At 38.7% G+C, this 20,782-nt stretch overlaps 1 long non-coding RNA gene across 3 annotated transcripts in view; it reads left to right on the plus strand.

Moving 5' to 3' along the window:
* The window catches only part of LOC112648553 (uncharacterized), an 80,991-nt gene extending 61,107 nt beyond the window's left edge, over positions 1-19,884 (plus strand). For all 3 annotated transcript variants that reach the window (XR_004817564.2, XR_003129124.3, XR_004817565.2), the window contains one exon: positions 19,637-19,884. This is a non-coding gene — a long non-coding RNA (uncharacterized LOC112648553). The remainder of the gene's footprint in view (positions 1-19,636) is intronic.
* The last annotated feature ends 898 nt before the right edge of the window (positions 19,885-20,782 follow it).

Here is a 20,782-nt window from a genome sequence, read left to right on the forward strand (position 1 = left end):
ATTCCTCAGATGCTAATTGAGCAACTGCTAAGGGCCAAGTACTCTTCTAGGTGTTGGGCATACCAGAGTGAACAAAGCAGTTACAGAGCCCTGTCCCTGTGTCACTTAAAAAGTGCACACTCTTCAGCCTAACATTCAATGTCATCTACAATTTGGCTTAACTCATTTTCTGGCCTTTATTATCTCTTTGTACATCTGCAGGCAATATTCACATTCCTTGTTGTTCAGTCATACTAAGTATTCTCAGTGTCCTTTCTTCATGCCTTGTTGGGCAGTTACCTTCACCCAAAGCTCCACTTGCCTGTCCAGATTGCCTGTGACCCAGCTCACCTGCATCTCTTCCCTGAATTCTTTCTAGATCTAGCCAGAATTAATCCCACTGATACTGTGAGCACAATGTTTCCATATGTTATGGTTACTATCACTGCCTGCATGATTTCTGTATGTGTCTGTCTCCACCCTTACATGGAGATCTCTGAGCAGAGGAATGTCTTAACCTATGTTCGTAGTTTCAGCCCTTTGCTCAGTCCCCAGCACCCAGTAGGCACCTAATAAATATTAGCCACTTTGAAATATTCGAGTTCTTGATAGCAGTACTCCCCCTCTCCCCCCAATCATCTACCTTCCCCCTTTCAAGATCCTTAACAGGCTTAGTTACACAAATAAATACATCTTGCACACCAGTGTACAAGTTCAGGAAGGTACTTTCAGCCTCTAGGTGGCAGTGTTACTGTGCTCAAAGGAGGAAGTTGAGCGGCAGGCTAGGAAATTCTATCAACTCCTTTGGGTACCTGCCTTCCTGTCTCCTCTTCCTCCCTCTGTTCCTCCCTCCTTCCTTTCGCCCTCCCTTTCTCCTTTCTTCCCCCACCCTCCTCCCACCTTCGTTTCTCTTCATCTATTCTTCACAGATTTTTTAAAACACCAAAGCATAATTGTAAGCCCTGAGGAAAACATACAAGGCCAGCTGGAGACCCTGCCTCCTCCCTCACACCCTTCATGTAGAATTGTCAATTTTAATATTTCTAATAGACCCAATATAAATTTTGGAGGTGTAGTGGATTATGATCTTCAGAGAAGGGGAGATAGGAAGCAGTTGTTTTTAGAAGCAGCCAACTAAATAATTCAAAATGGCCTCAAGACATGTCTGGCTATCTACCTCCACTCCTGGACCTATAGTGGGTGTCAGGGCTGAGCCAAGCACTCAGCTTTGTGGGGGCAGGTCTGAAAACTGACTTGTCAATCAGGTTTAGGAAGGGCACGAGGCTGTATCAACAGAGGATGTTTCCATTCAACTCAGGAGGAGGAGGGTGGCTGAGTTTGCTGGGAGCCCATCTGAGGAGGAGAGGGAGAGGAGAGGGTGGCAGGGTTAAGCAGCGTGGACCTGGCTGGCTCCAACAAAGGCAGGGGAATGCAGTCAGGTTTTGCTCTCTGGTAACAAACCTAAATCTTTACCTGCCTATTTTTCCAGAATGCCCACTGCTCTAACAATTCAGCATTTTAAAGGAAGATGGTGGAGGAGGGAATTGGTAATTTAAGCATGAAAAATGTCATTTTGCCTCAGAGCAAACTGCCTTTCTCTGCCCTGGCTCCTTTTGTGTGGTTTGGATTTAGGCATATCTGGAAGATCATTTGCCCAGTACTAATAGGAAGGCTCACTGTGCTCGTTTGTTATGAGATGTAATGGGACTTCCTCTCACTGTGGGAGTAACAGCCACCTAGCGCCACTGGTTTCTATTTTTCTGCCACCAAGTGAAACTCTCTCTCTCATTCTTTCTCTCTCAATACAACACACACACACACCCCCCAAAGAACTCCTGGATTTCTACTCACACATTTCTCTTTGAGACAATTGAAATGTATTTATTTTCCTTCAAATCCCATACTTGTATTCTTTCCCTGCCTTGGGTTCAAGGTCATTTGGTTTGGAAGGGACATCCTTTCACTTGCACGTGGTTAATTAATCAGAAACTTTCCTCTTGCCAAATTCCTGAATATCTTTGACTTCTAAACAGGAGCTGTGTTTTCCTTGGCTTTCCCCTTTAAGTAGCATGTGTTTATTATCCTCACTTTTGGGGGCCATGCATTTAATTCTTCAGTTCTTGAATTCACTCTTGTTATGTGTCATTTTTTGAAAAATCTGGATACAACTCTAAGAGGTTTAGAGATTTACTTGGCTTTTCTGTCAGCTTTAGAAGTATATTCCTTTGGAGAAATCTTTTTTTTTTTTTTTTTCCTATATTGCTCCAAACACTTTGATCAGTGCCATTGATCTCTGCCACCTTTGGGTGTTTTGAGGCCCATGTGTAAGGCACCATGTTCTCCCAAAACTGGTGAGGGCCTAGAAACACTCACTATTGGGGCTCCCAGCAAACTCTGCCAGTTGTCTGTTGGAGAGTAAACATCTCTCTTCTCTATGCTTTAAATATGGGGGAGAATGAATAGAAGCATCTGTCAGATGGACTTGGAATATGGTCAAAGTCTTTACAGTTCCCCAAAGCTCCTTGAACAAAATTATATCTATCTTTTTTTTTCTTCTCTTATCAGATGGTTATTCAATGAGGCTTAAACTACCTTATGCCTGGGCCATGGCTGGCACCCCCTGTGATTTGTTGCTGAGTTTCTCTTGCTGTTGTAGTGATCCCTGCAATTTGAGTGGTGTTCCAAAGCCTTGAAAAACGTAAGGAAACTCACCACCCACCCATGTGAGTTACGCACAGCTTGCCTATTGTGCCTCTCTGATAAAGGCTTTTCTAACATTTTTTAAAAAATTGGCAATGATGGAAAATGAGGCTGTTCAGGAGAAGCAATGGCCCAAAAGTTGCCCGACATGTGGCCGAGCAAGAAGAATCAGACTGGCTTAGTAGTTGAGAATATGGATTTCCAAGTTGGTAATTGTAGGTTCCAACACGCAGTCCACCACTGTGTGGCACTAGGAAGGTTACTTCCTAGGCTACTCCCTAGCCTCTCTGGACTTCCTTTCTTTATGTAAAATAGGGATAGTCATTGTACCTCAAAAAGTTATTCTGTGGACCACATGAAAAAACTCAGGCAAAGTTATTAATGCTGAACCATGCCAAGTGCTCAGTGAATGTCACCTGTAATCTACAGCTAAAATGATGAATCGTAGGCTGGAAGGTACCTTAGCCATCATCTACCCACTCCTTCTTCTTACAGCTGAGCATGAGACACTCAAGAGTGGTCCACAGTCACTCAGCCAGCAGATGACAGCAGCTTCTGGTAGAAGGAAGGTCTCCTGACTCCTAACCCAGCATGCCTCTCTCTTAGTTGCAGACCCTAGACCTCCCATCCTATTCTAATGGTGGTAGAAGGTGGTGATACACTAGTTATGATTACATAGTCATTCATCCAATAAATAATTATTGAGCGACGCAATGACAAGAACACAGATCCTATACTGAGCAATCCTGCTGTATTATAGGGGAAATAAATATGCACCAGTAACTAAAATTCAGACTACTATAAATACTTGTTAAATAAGGATTTTAGAAAGTGCTATGGAGGGCAGAGAAAAGAGGCTTCATAAAGCAGAATGGTAAGGTAACAGTGATTATGTATTGGGCTCCTGTTATGTGCTAGGTACAATGGGACATACACGCTGTAAGAGCAGGAACTGTCTTTTACTTATTTTCACATATCCAGCACCCTGCATAGTGCAAGCATGTGGTAGGTGGCCAACAGGTATTTATAGGGGGAATGAGTGATCCAGGCTTCTGTCTTCTATCAGTAGTCTACAGGTCATCATGAGGACTAGCTGGCAGTACCACTATCTCTTCTTCTCCTTCCTCTGCTGCTTGTTGCTTTCTTGTTCAGTGCCTGGGAGTGCCCACAGCAGGACAGTAGCCCTCAGAAGTTAGCCCTGTGGTGGGCACCACAATTGCTCTGCCTTATGGAGGACTCTGCTCATAAGTATCTAACTTCTCCCCAGGAGCCATCCCCTCCTTTCCACCAAAGCCCTTGTGTCCTGTACCCCATGCCCACAGCTCTCAGCACTATGCTAATCTGATCAATGATTCCATTTTGTTGTGTTGTTGCCTGGCTCGGCTGCTCTGTTAGGAAGTAAGCTGAGAGGTGTGATCTGATTTCTAGTGGGTTCTGCTACTTTGTCTGGAGGATTGAGAGGAACTGTGTGGGTAGATTTATTTCTCAAATAATCTTCCCCTGAAATCTGGGTTGGCTGTCTTTGTGGAACAAATGGATACCGTCAGTGTATTGATTTGGCCTTTGCCCCTTTCCTGGTGGACAGTGTCTATGCCCTCACTGCTCTGCTCTCTAGGGTACTGTGAGACAATTTAGAGCCATTTCTAGGAAACCCACTCTTCCCTTTGGCATTTTGGAGAAATAAAATTTTTTATTGAAGTATAATCAACATACAATATTGTATTAGTTTCATGTGTACAACATGGAAAAATATTTTTGACATGAGCACAAAATAATGGTGTTGCAATACCCCAGATACAAGTCTGGTTGTGTGGTTTACAGGAGTCCATGGAAAATAATTTGGTGGAATAATGTGGGCTTTTATTTCTAATGGAGGTTCCCTGTCTTCTGGGAATCTTGCTAACTGGTTGGGCTTTTCAGTGATTTGTGGGTGGTATAGAAAGGGAAGCATTCTGATTTTTCTCTTGTTCTGCAATGAGAGAGGAATGCAGGCTCAGAGAATTTTCTTTCACTCTAGTACTTAGGTTACTGCTGTCAGGGGCACTATGTATTCCTCATGTGGGAGGTTTGGGGAAGCAGAAATTGCTCAGAAGTGTCAAGTTTGGGTAGCATAATCAATTTTAAAAGAAATAACCTTTAGATTATTTTTGGATTTTTATTATGAAATTATACATGTTTACTAGAGAAAAAACTTTCAGTAATAAGATTAAACAAAATCAAGAAAGAATTATTGGGGATCCCTGGGTGGCGCAGCGGTTTGGCGCCTGCCTTTGGCCCAGGGCGCGATCCTGGAGACCTGGGATCGAATCCCACGTCGGGCACCAGGTGCATGGAGCCCGCTTCTCCCTCTGCCTGTGTCTCTGCCTCTCTCTCTCTCTCTCTCTCTCTCTGTGACTATCGTAAATAAATAAAAATTTAAAAAAAAGAAAGAATTATTAAAACACTAGCAATGTTAACAGCTTATAGATATTTAGCTTTCCAGATTTAGCATGGCCATCTTTCAGAGTCAGAGGACAGAAGTGGCATAACTCCTTCTTACCATTGATTAAAAGTAGCCAAGGCTGAGGTGCCCAGCTGGCTCAGCCAGAAAAGCATGCAACTCTTGATCTCAGGGTTGTGAGTTTGAACCCTATATTGGATGTAGAGATGACTTAAAAATAAAATCTTAAAAACAATCAGGGCTTCTTTATGTGAATTGAAGTTAATAATGAAAATATCTTGTATACCTTACTGAATTTATGAAACATATTTAAGTATACTGTCTTATTTAATCTTATAATAGACCTTATAATTTAGGTTGTGAATATTCCTATTTGTAATAAAGAAAAAACCCAAAACTGAGATTCAGAAAGGTATAGTGACTTCCTCCAATTAAATAACAGGTAAGTGGCAGAGCTGCAACTTGTATTGAGGTCTTTTGATTTCAGAACTAAAGTGTAATTTACTAGGTTCCAGGCATCTTACCATTTTATTGGGGCCCTATGTATCAATCAGTAACTGCTACAATAATGCTGTGTGATAAACCACCTCGAAATTCAGTAGCTCAAAACTAGTATTTGTGCTATCATTTATTGGTCCACCGATTTACTGAAGTTAGCTAATCTAACCTGGCCTCATCTGGGTGGCTCTGCTTCAGGCTTCAGGTTGACTGGATTTGGCTTAATATGGGTTTCCAAGTTGGTAATTGTAGGTTCCAACACACAGTCCACCACTGTGGACTAAGCCTACGTCTTAGGTTTACATCTGTTTCATATATACTTAGTCTGATTACCAGATAAAAGAGGATGCTCTTCTCATGGCAGATCATTAGAATACAAGACCTATGATGAAACATGTAAACACATAGGGAAAGTCCCTATTCCCACCATATCTGGTAAAATTCCATTGGCCAGAGCAAGTCATGTGGCCATGCCCATGCAAGGAGGAAGGATATACTACCCAATGGGATGGAAGGGGGAATGATTAGTAACATAAACCATCACAATCTGGTTTTTTATTCATTTTTTTTGTGCATGCAAAATATATTCACTCCCATCTCAATACCCTGAAATATCATCTGGGCAATATCAGGTTTGATGTCTAAGATCTTGAAATTATACCAAATCCTGATATGGTTTCTGTTGACTGAAACACTTATGAAATAAAAAGACAAATTATTTGCTTTCTAACCACCTGATATACAATATTAACAGGGACAGAGTAATTGAAATAAATACTCTCAACTGCAAAAGGGAAGAGAGGCACATAGGTGGCTCAGTTGGTTAACCACCTGACTCTTGGTTTGGGCTCAGGTCATGATCTCAGGGAGGTAGGATACAGCCCCATTTTGGGCTCCCCATGAGCCTGGAGTTTCTTGGGATTTTCTCCCTCACCCTGCGCCCCTCCAGTTACTCTCTTTCCCTAATAAAATGAATAATTAAAATCTAAAAAAAAAAAAAAAAAAGGAAAGAATGGGGTAGATTTTAGTCAGTGACCCCAGCCATTCTGAAATCCTGCTGTTTATAGTATAGAAAGAATTCCTTATTGGGTAGGTATAGTCTTCTTTTACTATGCCGGGGATTGGCAACTGTACAGGGCCAGATAGTAAATGTTTTAGGTTTTGCAGGCCATATTATCTGTTGTAACATCTCAACTTTGTGTTATGGCAAAAGCATCAGTAGACAATATATCAATGTATGGGTGGGGTTCTGTTCCAATAAAACTTTATTTGAATCAGGTGAGGTAGGCTTTGGTCTGTGGGCCATGCTTCACTGACCCCTGACTAGGCCCTAGTTCTTCTCCCTGGGTGTGGCTTACTGGTCCATTATTTTATTTTTTTTCCCATTATTCTTTATGTCTTTGGCTCCAGTGTTTTTCAACACCATGCATGGCCACTTCTGAAGAGAACTTTAAAGAGTAAGCCTTTATTTCTGGATCAGCAGCTTTTACAGCCTGCTTTCTGCTTATAGAAATCTACGAGTTAGAGTATTTTTTTTTTTTACATCTCAGTTTTAGAGTTAGGTTGATGGCATTTTATCAATGCAGGTATCTCAAAAATTTTATGAGTTTCCTACATTTGATTTCGGTCAACTCCATGTTTGTTACATCTAGGATTCATTTTGAGACAAATCTCCCTCTTAAGACTTAATTTTGGCTACTTTGAGTTTATCAGGCCTCAGTAGGATCATGCCTTTTATATTTCTGGAAGCACTTTGTCCAGCTGAAAACTACTGATAGGCACCCCTTCAGTTCTTTCAAAACAGGTTGTAACAAAGGATGTGACAATCACATGCTTGATTTAGTCTTTGTCCTGAGGCTGATAAGATGGTAAGATAAACATAGTTTAACTTTTCAAACCTGCAAGTCCTGGAATTTCTGGGTTTTCTATGTTTTCTCTCAGTATTGCTTGCATACTGATCACTTTCCTTTACAAACTCAACTTTGTCTTGCAATACCTTCTCCAGCTAGTAATAATCAAATTACACTATCAACATTCTGCCTTGACACTTTCTTGTCCAATGTTTCAAGTTCATTAAGCAGATTTCTGTCCTCCACGTTATCACAGATGAGTCTGGCCAAGTGCTTCATCACTAAATAACATGGATGGCATGTTTCCAGCTTTCTATAACACTTTCCTCATCATCTGCTGCCTAATCACCAAACTACAGTCACATGTTTTAGGTTCTCATTATGACAGTACTCTACTTCTGATACCAATTTCTGTGTTGGCCAGCTATTGCTGCAATAACGTTGTATAATAAACTACCCTAAAACTCATGACTTACAATAACAAGCACTTAATCTCACATTTGCAGGTCTGTTGTTGGATTGTCATTCAGCCGATCTAGGCTCAGTTCAGCAAAGGGGCTTGTTTTAAGTTGCACATGATTGGAGTTGGCTCCAGGCTGTTCTGGGATCAGGTCTTTTCCATAGGAGTTAGTTTTCAGTTCAGAATCATGCAGGGGACAAGCTCTTCTTATTGCTTATCAGTGGAGTACTCTAAGTGAACCACACAACACATTTAAAGCTTGTGCTTGCATCATATCTACTAACTTCCCAGTGGACAGAGCCGATTATATGCCAAGTTTCCTTTCAAGAAATTGATGTCCAAAAGAGAAGGAAAAGAAGTAGACATTTGTTAAATTTATCAAATTACTCAAGGCATCTGGTTTTTCAATTTACTCCTCACCACAACTTTGTGCCCAAGTTCTAGCCAATGGGATGCAAGTGATATATATCACTTCTGGATTGTATTCATAAAATAAATGTGCATGTTCTCCGACTGCTCCTTCCACCTGCTGCTGTCTGAAACGTGACACAGGAGGTCAAGGAGCCACTTTGATCCCCCAAATGGAAGCTATGTGTTTATGATGGCAGGCTGCCTTCCTAGTCCTTGACTATTATGTAGAAGAGGAACTTTGATCGTGTTTAAATAATATTTTTTTCTATCTTTGTTACAGCAGCTTAGAGTGTACATAATGATTCTTCTAGATTGTTACACAGTAGGGGAAAAACTATCATGTTTAAACTACTTCCTTTTGGGTGCCTTTGTTAAGGGAACTTTGCTCCTTCAAGAGATTATACTGCTACTATTGATGTTTGTTGAAGAGATTAAGTGAGATAATATGAAAAAAAAAGGAACCTAGCAGACTTTCTGAATAAATGGCACTTGTAATAATAACATACCATATTAAAAATATAAACATTTAATATAATGTATAAAATTCAATTAACTCAGTTAATATAATATAATAAATGTTATAATTACTACTGATCAAGTACTGGCCATATTCAGTGCAGATTAGCTAGTTCTCTTGAACTATAAATACATCTAAGTCCCTGGGGAGCTCCTCTTTCTTCTGTCTCCATCCCCCGCAATGTAGTAGTAGTAGCTTCTAACATCTCCTTCAGTTGTGGCCCACTCAGATTTCAACTAGTATGTTCATAAATAGTCATGAGAAGAGTGAAGAGTTAGAGGTGTTTGAGTGGGAGATCTCAGGCCTTGAGTGAGATGTGTTGAGTGTGGTTGGGGTATTTAATTGGTTTCCAAAATAAAGGGGAAATGTGATGTATTCTGTCCCCTTGGCACCATATTTTCTGAACTTTTAAAATATGGCTCAATCCTTGCCAGACCCCTCTCAAATGCATGTAGGTGGTTCAAGGAAAATTCATCACCATTTCTGGAAAAACAGCCTTACATTTAATAGCCTATGGACAGAAGATCAATAATGTTCTCTATGCAGAGGAAGAATAGTATATTTTCATTATATATTCAGGGTTTATAGGGAGATGTCATGAGACTGGCAAAAAAAAGTGGCTTTAGTGCCTCAAAGAAAAACCGTCCTTCGTTCCTTCAACGAGCACTTACTGAGCATTCTCACAAGTCAGGTGCTTACTGGGGATACAGTAATGAAATGCATGTATTTTCTACCTGCAAAGAGCTCACTGTCTAGCAGTTGCAAGAAGGCAGTATATGTAATGCTTAAGAGAATGGACTATGGGGCAGCCCAGGTGGCTCAGTGGTTTAGCGCCGCCTTCAGCCCAGGGTGTGATCCTAGAGACCTAGGATTGAGTCCCACGTCAGACTCCCTGCATGGAGCCTGCTTCTCCCTCTGTGTCTCTGCCTCTCTCTCTGTTTCTCTCATGAATAAATAAATAAAATCTTAAAAAAAAAGAGAATGGACTATGGAGTCAGTTTAATTGGCTTCAAATCCTGACTTTGATCCTTATGACCTTGGGTGATTCACTTCACAGATTTGTGCCTCCATTGCTTCTTCTGTCATATGGAAATAATAATGTTAATGTATTTCATAGGGTTGTTGTAAGTATCAAATAGGTTCAGATAGATAAAGCACTTAGAAAACTGCCAGGCACATGGTAAGTACCTCTTATGTATTGGCCACTAGTATCGACTGGACTGTAAGCTCTGTCAGGTCAGGGTATCTTGTCTGCTTTGTCGCTGCTATATCTTTGGTGGCCAGACTTTGGCCTTGTAGGCATTCAATAAATATTTGACTGAACTTGTGGATATTCAATAAATATTTGTTGAATGAATAGATGATTGGCATAAGCTTTTTGTTCCTTGCAGACCCTCTATCCTCCAAAGAAAGGGTAATATTTATTGAGCATTTACTATCCTTCGAACTCAATGTTAATGGATCATTCAGTCCTCCACAAGCTTTATGAATTTGCTAGCATCACATTTTACAGATGGGAAAACTGAGGCTCAGAGGGATTAAAGTAACTGGTAGGAAGTAACACAGATGCTGATTTGAGAGATTTAGGATTTGAACATAGTACGTTTTGGTTCAGATGCTGGTGCTATTGAACACCTGCCCTGTCCCTATGCCCTGTTGTCTCTGTAGATGGCCAAGTTGATGGCTCCATTGGTGCTTTCACATGCACCAACTGTGTTTCTTTGTACAGGTGTCATCTGCAGCATGCAGATGGACCTGGACACAACAGGAAAGAAAACACATAGAAACCTGCATTTGGCATCTTGGCAGCTGTGTAGTCTTCACATGGTTTATCAGCTCAGAACTAAAGAGTGAGCTTTGGCTCTTGGGTGCTGAATGGCTCATTGACTTGGCTGCTCCTGTCTTCCTTTATGTTCAGGAAACAGAAGATACAGTTGAACTTTGAGCTAATGGGTCTGTTCCATTCATTATTTACTCAGGACAGTGTTTTATCATGGAAGCTCCTAAGTGTTTGACAAAGAAGAAAGCATCTCATTAGTGTCTGAGAGGGTATAAGGTAGGCAGATGGTGCTATTTTCTTCTTTTCTTGGACAGAAGCACAAATATCTCAGGGAGTGTGGCAGAAGAGTAAATTCTGGAGACTCAGGAAGCCAGTGGGATAATCCCCTTCCCTGTTTCCTTACCCTTTGTTAAATGTAAAATAAAACCCTTTCTACCCATCTGCTGTAATGCAAGTGCTCTTAAGTTGGTATTTACATGCAGTACAGTTCTAAAAGGGCAAGAGAGAGCTAGAGTTCTTAGATGTACCTTGATATACATTCTTGACTTAGTCGCTGCCCTCAGCCCTGTGGATGGGATGGGCTGGCATCTATAGGTGATGTGGCACCTTTAATCCTTGGCCAGTGGACATTGCCAGTGATGTATGCATGACAAGATGACATATAGTGTCAGAAAAACTGTACTTAATTAAATCTAGTCCTTCCATCTCCAGGAACCAATGGCTGAAAGAACCATGACCTGATTAGTTAATAATATCCCTCCTGTTGAATGGGAAGTAAGAACAATTACAATAATAGTAACCACTGTGGTAATAATAGGTAATATTTACTGAATACTTCTGTATGGCTGCATAGAGCTAAATGCTTTGCATGCATTATCTAATTTAGTCATCAAAACAATCTTATGAGGTTTTCATGTAACAAAAATTAAGCACCTGCTATATGTTGTTTAGTGTTTTAGGCATTTGGGATAGATCAGTGAACAAAACAGCAGGAGAGAATAAACAATAGATATAACAAATGAGTTTTACGGTATGTTAGAAGGTGATAAGTGCTATGCAAAAGGAAAAAGTAGAGCAGAGGAAGTGGTATTGGAATATACAGACAGTTTTCAATTTTAAATAAAATAGTCATGGAGGAGGTGATGTTGGATCAAAAACTTAACAGAAGTGAGAGTGAACAGGACAGGGAGCTGGAGGGCACTATTAGCAAAGGCCAGAGATGAGAACCTGCTGAGTACTTTCAGGGAATGGGGGTCGGGGGTGGTGGAGGGCAGAGCACTGGGAAGTGAATGAGGGAGGAGAGTGGGAACTGGTGTGGGAGAGGTAATGGAGGGCACAGATAGTGTAGGAATGGATTGAGGAGCCATTGGAGACTGTGGGCAAAAGAATGCTATGATCTGACTTTCTCTGGCTGCTGGAGTAAGTTATTAGTTTATCATTCCTGTTTCATAGCTAAAGGAATTGGGATGTAGATGGGCTTGGTAACCTGTCCAGGGTGACAGAGCTAGTAAGTGGAAGGAAGAACGGGACAGACTCCCAGGTCTGCCTGACTTCAAATCTCATGCTTTTAACGACTAGAATCTTACCTGTTTAATATGATCAAAACCATCCTTTCTTGCAAACAGATAATTTTCTTTTAATCCTCATGTCTTCTCTCTGCTACATCTGCCCCTCCTCTCCTTGCCCAGCTGTGCTAGGATATGGTCATTTTTGGTTCAGTCTTATAAAAAGCTTTAATCTCTTGCTATTAATGCATCCCCTCACCTGTTTTTTTTAATTAAAAAGTTTTTATTATTGCTGTTGGCATACAATGTTATATTAGTTTCAGGTGCATATAATAGTGATTTGACAATTCTATACATTCCTCAATGCTCACCATGATAAGTGTAGTTACCATTTCCTGGTTTTTTAATTTATCAATTAATCTGATACTAAGAATTCCATGAGATTCCATTGCTTTCTTTTGTTACTTCACTGAGGGATTAGTGTGTGCCCACTTTGGAACTAGAAGAGTGATTCCAGGCATTGGACACTCTTAACATCCTCTTCAGTGGCCCCAGGAGTTGATGGCAGAGGGATCATAGCCACTCAGTGGGAAACTGGGGGCTCTATTTCATTTCTTTTCCTGGAACTAGCACTTCTATCTCAGTAGGGGCCCCTTTAATGAATCAATTAAGGAGGGTATTATTATTGGAAGTCGTTTTCAGCCCAATTAAGACCTTGCGACATGTCAGCTGGGATAATAAAAGTGAGTTAAGTCTCAATTTTTCTTTATTAGGGTGTTTATTAGAAGATTGAAATGTTCATTAGGTGGAGTAAAGTGATACAGTCATCTTTCGCTCATCAGAAGCACAATGGGACCTGTGTTGTACTCAGGGTTAATGTGGTGGCCTTTTTCTTTAAATACATAGAGCTGAGTTCTAACTCTGCTTCTGCTGCAGGTAAAAATAAATGTGTGAGGTTCACGCTCAGTTTGGAGAATTTTCTTTTGCTTCATGTGATCATGGAAAAACTATGTCTGCATGCTTAGGAGTAAGATAGTGGGTCAATATTTAGAATACTGATGAGCCACGCATGAGGTTTGGGGGAGTGGAAGTTCATGCCAGACCCCGGGATTAGCCCAGAGATTAATAAAATAATAGATTTTGGTAAACTTTACAATTTTTGTCACTAAAATTTTTCAATCATAGAGAAAAATATAAGGAGTAAATTGTTAACACTCATATATCCTCCCAGCCTTATCAAATTTTATCATCTCCCCTATATTTACTTCCATTTTTTGTTTAACATTATGGATATAGTTGAAGGCTATTGTGTAATCCTTCCTATACCCACTACTTACCCCCACCTCATTCCCAAGAGTCAACTGCTCTCCTGGATTTGGTATTTATCATCCCTTACAGGTTTTTATACCTTTATTCCACATACTGCATGTGTACATTTATAAGAGCACAAAGTATTGCTTGCTCTCAAGCTCTGTATAAATTTTAGCATGGAGTGTATGCATGCCTGAAGCTTCCTTTTATTCATATAATATTTTGTTTTTAAGATTTATCCATGTTAACATAATCAAGTTTATTTTCTTTGTTGTATGCATATTTACCTCAATTAATGTATCCATTTTCCTATTGATGAACTTTCAAGATGTTTCCAATTTTTCCTGATGACAGATAATACTACAGTAAACTTCCTGGTATATGTTTTCTTGTATACACTTGCAAGAATTTATTTCTCTAGGCTAGGGTTTCTCAAACTCAATAAAAGGAAGAGATGCATTTTATGTTTTAATTTAGTAACATGCACATTTGCATAATCATGTACACAGATACCACAAATAAAAGTTTTATGGAAACAATACATCCTTATATCCTTGAAGCACTGTGATATACACATTGATATCTATCCCATTCTGTCATAGTCTATCCTTTCTAATCTACTTATTCCTTTTCCTATTCTATTTTGTGAGTGTGTGTGTGCACGTGCACGCATATGTGTGTCTTATAAAATTGATACCATTAAAAAACACTGTTCTGTAATATATTACCAAGAAGTGAGAACTTTGGTCATCTTGGATTTTACTTAGATATTGATACAGTTGTTCCCCCTAAATGGTATACTCTTTATTCTAAAATTTCTGGGTGTTTTGTTTTAGGTGTATCTGTTTTAAGCAATAATAGTCGTGTTTAAAACAAATTCCAATATGCTATTCTTCGATATTTTCTTGAAAGTTTAATCTGTATATACACATAGTGGTATATTTGGACTTACTTTAATGTTTTCATTTTGTGTTTTTATCATTTTTTCCCTTCCTTTTATTTTTTTTTTCCCTTCTTGCCTTCTGTGGATTGATCAATTTTCTTTATTTCCACCATCAACTTCTTATATTACTTCTGTTGGCTTAGAAGATTAAGACTGTGCTCCTGCTCTTTTATCATTCACTTCCTTTACCCTTTAAAAAAAAAAAACACAGTTGACTAGAAGCATTTATAAATGCTAAATAATTTTATCCTTCTTTTGAACATAATATGGACCTAGTACCCTTTTCTAATGAGTACAACTCTTGTACCCTGTTTCATTATTGTTGTCTAAAGTGTGACTTTACCTGCTTTTTTTTTTTTACAGAAAAAAGTGTTATTAATGTTTATGGCCAATAGTTAATTATTGACTTAAATTATTTTCTGTTCTCATTTTTAGTTTCCCACATTGCCATGATTCTCTTCTGTGTTCATTTCTGTTCTTGTTGAAGTACATCCTTTTGTGCATTTTTTAGTAAGGAGATACATAGGATATATTTTTTGCCCTTTTGTGACTAAAACTTGCCTTTGTTTTGTTTCCACTCTTGAACAGTATTTTAACTGGGTCTATAATTCTAGGCTGACATTGTTTCCTCAGCTTTTCAAAGACATAACCCCATTGTCATCTATCCTCTTTGTTGCTTGTGAGAAGTCTTCTGTCATTCTAAATGTCATTCCTTTGTAGGCAGTCTCACTTTTCTTTTGGTAGCTTTGAAGTATTTTTCTCTCGTTTCTTCCTGATGTTCTGCAGGTTTACGAGTGTTGGATATGGATTTAACTTTATTTTTCTTGCATAGCAGTCACAGTGCAGTCTTGAGTTGGTGACTCTTGCATCACTCATTTTGGAAAATTCTTAGTTGTTATTTGTTCTGGAATAGCATTAGAAATCTCTCATTCCAGGAGGTGCCTGAATGGCTCAGTTGGTTAAGCATCTGACTCTTGATTTCAGCTTTGGTCAAAATTGCAGGGTTGTGAGATCCAGCCATGCATTGGGCTCTGTGCTCAGTGGGGAGTATGCTTGGGATTCTCTCCCCCAGCCCCTGCCCCCACTTCCACATGTGTGGGCTCTCTCTTTCTAACATAAAAAATCTTTTTTTTTAAAAGAAAGAATGTGGAAAACCCAAAAGACTAAACCCCAAAATTGCTAGAACTCATACAGCAATTCAGCAATGTAGCAGGATACAAAATCAATGCACAGAAATCAGTTGCATTTCTATACACCAACAATAAGACTGAAGAAAGAGAAATTAAGGAATTGATCCCATTTACAACTGCACCAAAAACATAAGTTACTTAGGAATCAATCTAACCAAAGAGGTAAAGGATCTGTACTCTAAAAACTACAGACTAATGAAAGATATTGAGGAAGACACAAAGAAATGGAAAAACTTTCCATGCTCATGGATTGGAAGAATAAATCCTGTTAAAATGTCTATACTACCCAGAACAATCTACATATTCAATGCAATCCCTATCAAAATACCATTGACATTTTTCACAGAGCCAGAATAAATAATCCTAAAATTGGTATGGAACCAGAAAAGACCTGAATAACCAGATGTTGTAAAAGAAAACCAAAGCTAGTAGCATCACAATGTCTGACTTCAAGCTATATTACAAAGCTATGATCATCAAGAAAGTATGGTACTGGCACAAAAACAGACACATAGATCAATGGAACACAATAGAGAACCTAGAAACAGACCCTCAACTCTATGGTCAACTGATCTTTGACAAAGCAGGAAAGAATACCCAATGGAAAAACGTCTTTTCAGTAAATGGTGCTGAGAAAGTTGGATAGGAACATGCAGAACAGTAAACCAAACCATTCTCTTACACCACCCACAAAGATAAACTCAAAATGGATGAAAGACCTAAATGTGAGACAGGAATCCATCAAAATCCTAGGGAACACAGGTAGCAATCTTTTTTACCTTGGCTGCAGCAACTTCTTGCAAGACATGTCTCTAAAGGCAAGGGAAGCAAAAGCAAAATAAACTATTGTGACTTCATCAAGATAAAAAGCTTCTGCACAGCAAAGGAAACAGTCAACAAAACTAAAAGGCAAACTACAGAATGGGATAAGATATTTGCAAGTGACATATCAGATAAAGGGCTAGTATCTGGGATCTGTAAAGAACTTACCAAACTCAATACCCAAGAAAAGAAAATCCAGTCAAGAAATGAGCAGAAGACATGAACAGACATTTCTCCCAAGAAGACATACACATGGCCAATAGACATATGAAAAAATGCTCCATATCACTTGTCATGATGGAAATACAAATCAAAACCACAATGAGATACCACTTTGCACCAGTTAAAATGGCTAAAATTAACAAGACAGGAAACAACAAATGTTGACGAGAATGAGAAACCCTCTTACACTGTTGGTAGGACCACAAACTAGTACAACCACTCTGAAAAACAGTATGGAGTTTCCTCAAGAAGTTAAAAATAGAGCTACTTCACAACTCAGCAATTGAAATATTGGTTATTTACCCCAAATATACAGATGTAGTGAAACTAAGGAGGCACCTGCACCCCAATGTTCATAGCAGCAATGTCCACAATAGCAAAACTGTGGAAGGAGCCAAGATGTCCTTCGACATATGAATGGATAAAGAAGATATATATATATATATATATACATACAAACATATATATACATACATATGTATATATAATGGAATATTAGCCATCAGAAAGTATGATGACCTACCATTTACATCAAAGTGGATGGAACTGCAGGGTATTATGCCAAGTGAAGTAAGTCAATCAGAGAAGGACAATTAAAGGACAATTACCATATGGTTTCACTCATATGTGGAATATAAGAAATAGTGCAGAGGACCATAAGGGAAGGGAGGGAAAACTGAATGGGAAGTCATCAGAGAGGGAGACAAACATTGAGAGACTCTTATCTCCAGGAAGCAGAGAGGGTTGCTGAAGTGGAGGTGGGTGGGGGGATGAGGTAATTGGGTGATGGGGCATTAAGGGCACATGATGGGATGAGCACTGGGTGTTATACACAACTAATGAATTATTGAAAGCTATATCTGAAACTAATGATGTACTATATGTTGGCTAATTAAATTTAATTTAAAAAAGAGAAAGAAATCTCTCATTTCATTTTCTATATTTATTAACTGCTTTTAATTTTTGTTGCCAAAATAAGTCTACTTAATATCTGTCACCACACATAGTTACAAAATCTTTTTTCTTGTGATGGAAAGTTTTACTCCTTTAGAAACTTTCAAATAGGAGTGCATGGGTGGCTCAGTCAGTTACATATCTGCCTTTGACTCAGGTCATGATCCCAGAATTGAGCCCCATTTTGGGTTCCCTGATCAGTGGGGAATCTCCTTGTCCCTCTCCATCTGCCCTACTTGTGCTGTCAAATAAATTAAAAATATTTTTTAAAAAAGAAACTTTAAAATACATAGTTAAGTATTATTAGCTATCATCAAGCTAAACATTACATTTTTAGGACTTATTTTATACCTTGAAATCTATACCTTTTGAACTTCTCATCCATTTCTCCCTTCCCCCTTATCCCACTGCCTCTGGTGACCACCAGTCTGTTCTATGAGTTCTTTTTCTTTTTCTAAAGATTCTATATGTAAGATTATATGGTATTTGTTATCCATGTTATCACAAATGGCAGGATTTCTTTCTTTTTTATGGCCAAATAATTCCATTTTATGTATATACCACATTTATTTATCCATTTACCTGTTGATGGACACTCAGGTTGTTTTCATATTTTGGCTATTGCAAATAAAATGCAAGGAACATGGGGCTGCATATATTTTCAAATTAGTGCTTTCATTTTCTTCAGAGAAATACTCAGAAGTCGAATTATTTCCCACAGTGGTTGCATCAGTTTACATTCCCACCAATAATGCTCAAGGGTTCCATTTTCTCCATATCTTCATCAAAAATTATTATTCCTCATCTTTTTGATAATAGCCATTCTAATGGTTAGGCCTCATTGTGGTTTTGATTTGCATTTTCCTGATGATGAATGACGTTAAGCATCTTTTCATGTACTTGCTGGCTAATACGTATATCTTCTTTGAAAAAATGTCTCTTCAGCTGCTCTGTCCCTTTTTAAAATCAGATTATTTGCTATTGAGTTGTATGACTTTAAATAATTTGGGTATCAGTCCCTCATCAGATGTATGATTTGTAAATATTTTTCCCCATTTGTAGATTGATTTTTCATTTTATTGAAAGTTTCCTTTGCTATGTAGAAACGTTTTAATTTGATGTAATCCTACTTGCTTATTTTTGTTTTTGTTGCCTTTGCTTTTGGTGTCAAATCCAGAAAATCATGACTGTCAAGACTGATGTCAAGGAGCTTACTGCTTGTATTTTCTTGTAGAAATTTTATGGTTTTAGGTCTTATAGTCATGTTTTTAACCCATTTTGAGTTATTTTTTTCCATATGATGTAAGACAGTGGTCTAGTTTTACCCTTTGCATGTCTGTCCAGTTTTCCCAACATCATTTATTGAAGAGATTGTCCTTTCTCTATTGTATATTCTTGGTTCCTTTGTCATAAATTAATTGACCATATATGCATGACTTTATTTCTGGACTCCCTGTTCTGTTCCATTAATCTATGTGTTTGTTTTTATGCCAATATCTTATTGTTTTTATTACTCTTTGTAATACAGTTTGAAAGCAGGAAGCATGATGCCTTTAGTTTTGTTCTTCTTTATCAAGATTGCTTTGGCTTTTTGGGGGTCTTTTATGGTTCATATTAACTTTAGTATTCAAATTATTGCTTAACACTTTGATATCATGCTCATTCCATTTGTGAAATTCTGGTATGGGCTTTATGTTACTTCTGAATGGTCTGGCCTGAGAGCTTCAGGGTTCTCTTAACTCATCTAGGTTAGTGTAGTCATGTGAACTCTGTGGTTTGATATGGGTCTGAATCTCTGGAGTAACCCATTCAATGGCTGTGACATCTCGGGTAAGTTACATAAATTCTATGTCTTAGTTTCCGCATGTGTAAAATGGAGATACTAACTGAACTGCTCACAAGAATTTATTGTATGGATTAAATGAGATAATATCTATGAAGTACTTACTTTAGTTTCTTGACATGATATGCTCTCACTAAAAAAAATGATGGCTAAAAATAAATAAAATAAAATAAATAAATGATAGTTATAATAACTATTCTTCCATTTGCAGATGACCCTCCACATGGTCTAGCTGGTTGAGAAGATTGCTGGAGAACTGTTCTGATTATAAGACTGGGGACAAGCAAAGGGCAATTGTAAGGAAACCAACAGAGTGAGGAAAATTTAGGGAAAAGAAAGTAACAAAGGGATGTCCTCTAATGCATTCATCTCCTAAATTTTACTAATTCTTCTAACATGAGAGGCTTTTTCATATTCTACAGGTAGCAGTTAATAGGAAAAAATGACATTCTAGTTCTATTAGACCAAAACTTGAAGCTTTTTTTTTAATATTTTTTATTTATATATATATTTTTTTATTGGTGTTCAATTTACTAACATACAGAATAACACCCAGTGCCCGTCACCCATTCACTCCCACCCCCCGCCCTCCTCCCCTTCTACCACCCCTAGTTCGTTTCCCAGAGTTAGCAGTCTTTACGTTCTGTCTCCCTTTCTGATATTTCCCACACATTTCTTCTCCCTTCCCTTATTTTCCCTTTCACTATTATTTATATTCCCCAAATGAATGAGAACATATAATGTTTGTCCTTCTCCGACTGACTTACTTCACTCAGCATAATACCCTCCAGTTCCATCCACGTTGAAGCAAATGGTGGGTATTTGTCATTTCTAATAGCTGAGTAATATTCCATTGTATACATAAACCACATCTTCTTTATCCATTCATCTTTCGTTGGACACCGAGGCTCCTTCCACAGTTTGGCTATCGTGGCCATTGCTGCTAGAAACATCGGGGTGCAGGTGTCCCGGCGTTTCATTGCATTTGTATCTTTGGGGTAAATCCCCAACAGTGCAATTGCTGGGTCGTAGGGCAGGTATATTTTTAACTGTTTGAGGAACCTCCACACAGTTTTCCAGAGTGGCTGCACCAGTTCACATTCCCACCAACAGTGTAAGAGGGTTCCCTTTTCTCCGCATCCTCTCCAACATTTGTTGTTTCCTGCCTTGTTAATTTTCCCCATTCTCACTGGTGTGAGGTGGTATCTCATTGTAGTTTTGATTTGTATTTCCCTGATGGCAAGTGATGCAGAGCATTTTCTCATATGCATGTTGGCCATGTCTATGTCTTCCTCTGTGACATTTCTCTTCATGTCTTTTGCCCATTTCATGATTGGATTGTTTGTTTCTTTGGTGT

The sequence above is a fragment of the Canis lupus genome, chromosome 7, assembly GCF_003254725.2.
Source record: "Canis lupus dingo isolate Sandy chromosome 7, ASM325472v2, whole genome shotgun sequence".
NCBI classification, from domain to species: Eukaryota; Metazoa; Chordata; class Mammalia; order Carnivora; family Canidae; genus Canis; species Canis lupus.